This window comes from Trachemys scripta, chromosome 5 (genome assembly GCF_013100865.1).
Source record: "Trachemys scripta elegans isolate TJP31775 chromosome 5, CAS_Tse_1.0, whole genome shotgun sequence".
Taxonomy (NCBI): Eukaryota; Metazoa; Chordata; order Testudines; family Emydidae; genus Trachemys; species Trachemys scripta.
Genome location: NC_048302.1, coordinates 10236428 through 10245532, shown reverse-complemented (window position 1 = coordinate 10245532; position 9105 = coordinate 10236428). Strand labels below are relative to the sequence as shown.

The window sequence follows — 9105 nt, the reverse complement described above, 5'->3', positions numbered from 1 at the left end:
GGCTCACCGTCACCACTCTTGAGGTCTACGGGAACACAACTTCCTTCATGTGTGTCTTCAACTTTCTCTCCATCAGTTTACACCTTACAGAATCCCAGGCCTGCAGGGCCCTAGGTCTGGAGACTTTATCCTAAATCCATCACAGCCTCATGGGATTCAGGCGATCAGCTTTTGATGGTCAGAGCTTGCTCAGAGAGAAAAAAAGAGAACGGCTCTTCCCCTCACGCCCTATACACATGAGTTCTTCTCAGAGATAATATTTACTAAGAACTCTTTCAAATATGATTCCCATGGGCAGACATAATTTGGTGGAGACATTTCCTTCACATTCCGATCAACCTGAAGCCTGATTTTTTTTTAGTGAGAGAGGCAGAAGAAAAGCTTTGCAAACAAAATTAGAAAAAGACCATAATGGAAATGGACACACTGTATGAAACCCATTTACCCATTGTGACCTCTGTCCTGTACTCAGCTACTCAATGTATTAATTCTGCCAACACCTATACACCCACTATCACTGAGATCGAAATTATTGTAGACAGCTGTCCATTCGCTATGCCCATCAGACAGATTGATATAAAAACTTCTTGACTATCCCATTAACCTAACTCAAATATTTTGTCAAGGAACAAGTGAAATCAAAATGTATTTTTTTCGATACTCTTATCTTCCTCAGTCCAATTGCAATACCCTTCCTGCCAGCTTCTTACAGAGACTATGGCAATTCTGAACAAATAGGATGAAAATGTGCTCCTCTAGGGGGTTCCTTTAAGAGTGGCAACTTGTAGAGTAATGAGTTAGGGCATTACACACAGGGAAACTTGTGTTAAACTCCTGGAATGTTTGGTAAATTTATTCGAGTCCCCGCAAATCACAAAACAAGCGGAGGATTGGGCACAGCATCCTGTTGCTGCTCAAAGAAAGGGCCAGGTCTGGACTAGCAGGGGTGTTGTGGTGACGTTTTGGCGAAATTTACAAATCGATCTATCGGGGATCGATTTATCGCGTGTAGTGTAGACGCGATAAATTGATCCCTGATCGCTCTCCCATTGATTCCTGTACTCCACCACGGCGAGAGGTGGAAGCAAAGTCGATGGGGGAGCAGCGGCAATCGACCCCGCGCCGTGAGGACGCGAGGGAATTCAAACTAAGCTACGTCGACTTCAGCCATGCTATTCTCGTAGCTGAAGTTGCGTATCGTAGGTCGATCCCCCCCAGTGTAGACCAGGCCTCAAAGCAAAGCTGGGCTAGGCCAATGCTAGTCGTCCCTCTCTTTTATGGCCAAAAGGAGAGAGAAAGAAAGAAAGAAAGAAAGAAAGAAGAACTCCATCAGTAACTATAGAAGAATTTGGTCTTGCACAAATAGCCATAATTAATGTAATGGAGCTGGCGCCAAACCTAAATTAGCCAAGCATTCCCATTATATAATTCCATTCTGTATGATTAAAGCTTTCTCAGGAAACCCAGAGATCAAAACACAGTGGTGGTGCAAATTCTTAGGACTGCTCAAAAACATTGGGAAATCTCTATACGCTGCCTGGAATGATGCCAGTCCAATCTTTCTCAACCATCAATCTGAAGGCATCACCTGTCCAAATGCTACCAAGCATTATCCAAAATGCTACCAAGTCTTTTATAGTCCAGATTTAATTATGATATGGGGCAGTGGTTCTCCAACTGTGGTCTATGAAACATTTGCTAGTGGACCACAGGAAGGTGGCAGATCACATGATGTTGGCTCTTTCCCCTCCCCTCCCCCCAGCTGCTTATGTGGCCCCATTGTCAGGTACTTCCTTACAGAGAAAAGCCTGGCCAGCTGTAAAAACAATTGGAAAGAAGGAAGGGAAGCCATCTTAGCTGCCTCCACCAGAGGCTGCTGCTACATCACTGGAAGAGGAAAGAGGAACTGAACCTCAGGGATTGGAGCTGTCAGCCAGTGGGGCCAATGGGAGATGAACGTCCACCACGACAGTGGAGAAGACAGTGGATCCACAGAAGAAGGGAACCAAGCAGCTGGGCTAATTCGCAGGTGAGACTGAGAAACTGGCAGGGCAGTGTATGGTGGAGAAGAATTGGACCAAGCAGGGGAAGCATGTTTAAGGGAGCTGGACACAACTGAGGTACAGAGCAGATGGGAGAGGGATTAAATGAAGAGAGAGAGAAAGAGACGGCGAGATTAGGAATTGAGGGTAGTGAACATCTCACAACACCCTCGCTGAACTCCAAACAGTTGGCTTTCTTTTCTCCCTTCCTCCTCCCCTTTGCCCTGCGCTCCAAAAACAGTGATCTTTGGTCTGAAATGATGAGACCAAATGTGGAAAGCTTAAGTCCCAAAGGAAACTTTTCAGCAAGTTAATACTCCTACCCAGTTCTTACCTAGCGCCTCCCATCAGTAGATCTCAAAGCACTTCACAAAGGAGGCCAGTATCACTATCCTCACTTTACAAATGGGGAGTCCAAGGCACAGAGATGAAGTGACTTGCCCAGGGCCACCCAGCAGGCCAGTGGCAAAGCCAGGAATAGACCCAGGTCGCCCGAGTTCTGCTCCAATGCTGTAGTCACCAGGCTGGAAGTATTTAAACACGTGAGGTCAGATTCTCAGTTGGTGTACATCGATTTACACCAGCTGGAGATTTGGCTCAGGGAAGGGGTTAATTTAAACCATCACTTTTGCAACCACTTTGATAGCTTTTGCTGTTCATTAGAGATGATCTTCAGCCAATACCTTGGCTCCCATCACTCCTAAACTTCCGGACAGTTTCTATCCCGATCTGAATGTCGTCAATCTCGCATAATAACCCCTTTGCCTCCATTTTTGAAACAGCAGGAGAATATGTAATGGATTTTAAATCCTGACCTGATCCTCAGTTGCTTGTCCTTGTTTGCTTAGCAGTCAGGGAAATGCTGAGCTCTATGCAGTCACTGGAGGAATGCTGGTATCTAGGGCACCAGACTCTTTGTCACCAGTACCAGACATCTCCCTTCTTCTCTACTTCCCTGGGGTGCTGCACTGGCTCTGCCAAGGCCATGATTTCCCATCTCATCACCTTGTGCTGACTCACTGAATTCCAGTTCTGCCGCAGCCTCTGCGATGCACTTCATCCTGAAACGAGTCAAGCCAGTAGCTCCCTAGCCAAGGATGCGGCATTTTTCATTTGCAATAGAACTGGTTGGGAATTTTCTGATGGAAAATGCAGCTTCCACAAATGTCCGGCTTTGTCAGGAAAATCAAATGAAGTAGGTTTATTTTGGGCTGGTTTGGCTTGAATCGGCATATTTCAATTTTTTAACTGACCCAAAACATTTTGTTCCAAATCAGTTAAAAACAATTCAACTACATTCCCCTATTGCACATTGTCTTATGGGATTTTTAGTCCTGGCCCCCATTCTCCTTGGAGGACTACATCTGCCATATTGCAATGCGGATTTTCCTGTGTGGTGCATGCTGGGAGTCATGTGATTCCGGATGTATTATGGAAGATGTAGTCCAGCCATAGGAGAGACTGGGGGCTGGAAGTACTATTCTCATAATGCATTGCCTCACTGACAATGCAGTTTAATGTTGAATGTTGAAAGGAATGCTTCCAAATCATTTCAACAAACTGAAACAGTTCCGGTTTTGAATTCTGAAATGAAATGTTGCAACATTTCCAAATGGAATTTTTTTGGAATTTCTGTTCCACAGGATATTTTGACATTTCAACTTTTTGTTCCACTCCAGAAGAAAACCAAAAGTTGGAATGTGGGAATTTCCCAAGGATAGAAATTCTGAATTTTGCTCAGCTCTACTTTGAAGTGTATAATAGTTCTATAATGATCTCATCGTGCATTATGTATCATGACCTCAATTTAATTACAACTGTTTAAGCAAGCCCAAGCGCCTCCACATTTTACTAATAGAGCTGTCTCTCTGTCTCTCTGTAACTTTATTGGCCACAATGCAGAAGGACTAATAGCAGTTGGTTAAGCTGTGCAACCAAACTGACTGCTTCTAAGAATTGTCCCACAAGACCACTGCTACCCCGAATCCCGGCCTCTCTTGAACAGAGGCTGGAAACTGTGTCAAATGACATAATTGATTTTCAGAGCCAGCTTCCTGCAATCTCACCAATTTCAAAATGATCTGCTAGAGCTCATCTGAGAATGTAACAGTCGCCGTCCGTGTGCCCCTGGACACTTGGCACAACATCAGCTGGGAGACGTTTAGCATCCCAGTCCACCAGCAAGTACCCAGAACTATAAAACCAGTGAGTGCTACTATAGTAATATCGGGACCTCATTGGCTGGGGCGGGGGTTGCAAAGGGATACGTGTGCAGTTGGTAGCACCCGACGGGAAATCATTTTTCTCCTTTTCTCTGCATTGCTGCGTATGAGCTGATGTTCAGAATAGCATCAAGAACAGTCTGTGCCGGGGGAGGGGCAGGCTGGCGTGTCTTGGAGGGTAGCTTGGGAGGATCCTGATGCACTTTCTAAGCTTTATGAACAAAGCAAATGTCTGGTGCATGGGAAACCCCTTGGCCACCTTGCAGCCCCTCACACAGAGTAAGAAAACAGTCACCCTGTGGAAACAGAGAGGCCACTGTTCTATCCCGTTCTGAGCGTGGGGGGGTAAAGGAGAGCTGTGCCCAGAAGGAACCCTGTGAAGATCAATCTCCCCATTCCCATGTGGATGGGTGCTTCAGCCAAGTCCTCAGCCCTATCCCTGAGCTAGCCCCGCTGGCGATGGGAGATGAATGCACAGCAGCAGGAGAAGAGCAGTGGGAAAGCTGGGTCAGGACCGGGGGGGGGGGGAGTCACATGCTAGAATCTTAGAAGATCATGGTTGGAAGGGACCTCAGAAGGTCATCTAGTCCAAGCCCCTGCTCAAAGCAGGACCAATCCCCAGACAGATTTTTGCCCCAGATCCCTAAATGGCCCCCCTCAAGGATTGAATTCACAACCCTGGGTTTAGCAGGCCAATGCTCAAACCACTGGCCCAGTCCAGCCCAGTCAGCCTTACTCAGGACAGATAATACCCTTAGGGCTGTATTATATTTTCCATGGCGCCCGCTGGGAGCCGGGATCCCTTTCTAAGATATGGCCTTGGAGCCCAGGGCAGGCCAGTAGCATGGTTCCATCTGAGGCACACTGCTGGGGTGGGAAGACCTGCCAGGAGAACAAAGCTGCAGCGAGCCATTGGGCCTGCATGCACTTGGCCCAGGCACTGGAGGTGGGTCCCACTGCTCTGCCATGTGGAGAGCAAACCTGAGCCCCTGATGGAATGATGTGGAGGAATCCTTGTGAAGGCGAATGTCCTCTTGGAGACTTCTTCCTGTCGCAGCAAGGGCAGTCCAGCCATCGTCTACCGCTATGGGGTAATTCTGGGTAAACGTTTACTTTTTGATTAATCATTCAGCTGACCACTCTGAATTGTTTGTTCCTCTACGGTTTAGGAAGAAGATCCTTGGCCTTTCGGCCCATGCTCCAGAAATGAACTTGCTCTCTATGTCCTGGATCTCAAACAAATTATTCCATTTCCTGGCAGAGTATCTTTAAAAGCAACCACTCCACTGTTTTCAGGTAGGGAGGTGTTTGCATCTCTCTCTGTTTCTAGTACCAAGGGCAACCGGAGTATGTTTTCAGGTAGAGGCAGAATTTTGGGGTGCATGAATTTGCCTAATGTCAGCATTTTGGGGGTTGCGCCTCTGTGGAAAGTTGTTTGCACATGCATTTTTCAAGCCAAATCTGTCCATTCATAGTTAGAGATTACACCATTCCCACCTGATTATTTCAATCTTATGGGCTTCTTGCTTCTGTCCAATTAACTTTCCTCTGCAGCTTGCACGGAAAAGGGACATTGGCACCTACTGAAGATGAGCAGTCATAAATGAAGGGTAGCTTCTAATCAAATATATACGGCATGCAATCCATCAAAAATGCCCAGAATCAATATGCAAATATGTCACGCACACCACTTTGAAAATGTAGCTTTTAAATGTTATACTACTCTTCTGTAGTCTGATCTCTTCCTGTAGGTGGAATTAAGGCTTAGTCTATGCTTAAAGGTTATATCAGCATGGCCACCCTTAGCACCATAGCTATGCCAGCAAAACCCCCAGTGTAGACCCAGCTATGTCAATGGAAGAATGTTTCTGTCACCATAGCCAACGTTGTTCAGGGAAGTGGTGTTCCTACATCAGCAGGAAAAACTCCTTCTGTTGATGTCGGCTGCATCTACGCTATGGGACTATGCAGAGCCTTAGAGTATATAGCTTTCTCCTCTCAAAATCTTTGAGATGAGCCGTATGACCATGTTCTGTGGTAAGTCATTTTTGAGTCTGTTATTCTGCTCTATAGCAAAAATATATCAGGAGGCAAACTTGCGTTACTCTAAATAATCACAGTCAAGATCTTCAAAATTTTGGTTGCCAACTTGAGACCCTTTAAAGAGGACGACTTTTCAGAAAGTGCTAGGCACCTACCCTCTGAAAACCAGGCCGCTTCCAACTTGGGCCCCCAAAATCACCAGTCACTTTTCAACATCGTGACCTACCTCCCATGGCGGAAGTGTGGGAGTTTTAAATGCACTCAGCTTCGATCTAAGTCTTCCCCCACTGAAGTCAGTGGTAAAACCCCTGCTGACTGACATGGGAGTGGAGTTGGATCAAGGCTGAGTGCTTTTGAAAAGCCCATCTGGAGCGCCTAGCAACAGATGTCCAGCCATACTCGTCACATTCCCAGCTCGTTCTTACATCAGGTGATCTGACCAAGGTTATCTAGGGGTCGCGCCTGCAAAGTGCTGAGCATGCCGGTCCCCATCCAGCAAAGCACTTAAGCACATGCTAAACTTTAAGCACATCACGATTTCCATTGACTGCAATAAGACGATTGTCCCAGAGTGTAGGGGACACAAGGCCCTGCACCCCCGGCTTCCTGCGATTCACCATGCCTCTCAGCCAGCCAGTAAAACAGAAGGTTTATTTAGATGACTGGAACGCAGTCCAAGACCGGTCTTGCAGCTACAGAAAACAGGACCCCCCTCAGTTAGATCCATCTTGGGGGAGGGAGGCAGGGAGGCCAGAGCCCCGTTGGGAGACCTGAGACCCATCTGGTCTCCCCTCCATTTCCCCCACCAGCTCCAAACTGACTTCCCCTCCAGCCCCTCCTCCTCTCCTTTGTTCCTTTCCGGGCCAGGAGGTCACCTGATTCCTTTGTTCTCCAACCTTTAGCTATCACCTTGCAGGGGGGAAGGACCCCGGCCATTAGTTGCCAGGAGACAGAGTGTCGGCCATTTATGCACACTGGCCTTTATCCCACCACCTAGAGACTTAATGCATAGGGGAAACTGAGGCACCCCTACACTATTCAGAGGAAACATTAAGAACAGTCCCACTTTGTCACAACTACTCACGGAAAGTGAAGTATGAGCTCAGGTGCTTTGCTGGATCAGGGCCAGAGTAATGGACCGCACCCTTATTGAGTAAGAACTGCTGCCGACTGATTCACTGTTGACCACATTCTTTCCGCAGGAAGCCACCGTGCACTAGACACCTATCAAGAGAGTTTGATCAGTTACGGAGGCTACACCATCCTCTCATGATGACCTTGCAGTAAAAGCACATCCTGCAGCTCTCTTAGCAGGGCTCCTCCATCATTTGGAATGAAGCAGCATGTTTGTGGAACGGTGCTCTGGCCCCGTCTAGTGGTGGTTGGGCCACAGATAGAGGTTAATGTGCCTGCTAATAGAGTTGGGCCTTTTAGCTCAGGGAGTAGGTGCTCGTAGTTTAAGATCAAGAGGTTGCAGGTTCAGTCCTGGATCCAACAACCCACCCAGGGGTGCTGTGTTACATGTGGCTGCCTGTCTGAGGCTTGGAGCACAGTATTACATTTGCACAGTACCTGGAGCTACCACGATGCCCATCCTCCCTCACTGGCTACCTTTATAATGGCCAATTGATTTTCATGTAAGACTGTTGGTTTTTAAAGTACTGAATGTTCCACAACTGGGCTGTATTCCAGACCTGCTCCTCCAGCCTTGGTTTAATGGGTATCTATGCATGCACACCCTTTAAGGATCCCACCGCTGCAACTTGAGTCAGTCAGAGCTGGATTTTCCGAAGAGCTCAGCTCCCATTTATGCTCCAAAAATAAGCAGGCAGATTTTCAGACGTGCTCAGCCTGTTCTTTTGAAACTCGGATACGTCTTCCTCCAGCTTAGAGAGTGGGCACCATTTTTCCAAAATGTGAAATTTCAATGGAACTTTTTCGGGCCATTTTTTGGAAAAATTTTGCAAAAGGTTTTCTGCATTTTTTTTGACCAGAGCCATCTTTGAAATGCATTTTACTTTATATGTATTCTGCTAACCAGTGCCCTGGGATCATAAGTGTATTTATGTGGAAGGGCTTTATGATTACAATTATTATGATTTCTCTCAATATTATAAAAATGTTTGTTTGCAAAATTCTAAAATAACTTACATTTCATATTTATTTTTGCTTTCTCTCTCTCTCTCTCTCTCAGGTGTACAGTGGTTTTTACTTCTTGTTTGCTGTGTGGTATCCATGTTCCGCCCATGATCAGGAAGACAAAATGGGTGAGCTTATATAGCGCTTTTCAGCAGACCTGAAGAAGAGCGCTGTGTGTACCTCAGAAGCTTGTCTCTTTGACCAACAGAAGTTGGTCTTTTTACCTTGTCTTTTTACTTCTTGGCAGTTGTCAGGCTGAGAAAGGTTGGAAGTAACTTGTCCAGGTTGTAACTGAAAAAGGAGACCATTGATTGTCAGCAATGCAGGTAAATCAGGGGGAAAAAAAAGGAGAATTTTCCTATTACAAGAAACTTGTTAATTATCTAATTCCAGTAATAATAAATCCATCCTGCCCCCACATAGACAAACACCTATCAGGGATGGTCTAGGTATACTTAATCCTGCCTCAGCACAGAGGGCTGGATTAGAGACCTCAGAGGGCTGGATTAGAGACCTCTTGAGGTCCCTTCCAGTCCTGCATTTCTATGCTTCTGTGTAAAATTGAAACATCATTAAAAAAAGAGAAATATTTTTCTATCCAAGTGGCAGATTTCTGCCACCACCCTTCTCCTGCTCACCACCAACACATTTCTCCCTCC

General features: G+C 46.3%; 1 long non-coding RNA gene across 1 annotated transcript; it reads left to right on the top strand.

Annotated features, from left to right (window-relative positions):
* The first annotated feature begins 3748 nt into the window (after nucleotides 1-3748).
* On the top strand, nucleotides 3749-8281 carry LOC117877550. The gene is made up of 3 exons (XR_004645750.1): nucleotides 3749-4247; nucleotides 5434-5560; nucleotides 7510-8281. It is a non-coding gene; the product is annotated as an uncharacterized LOC117877550 (long non-coding RNA).
* Nucleotides 8282-9105: the final 824 nt, after the last annotated feature.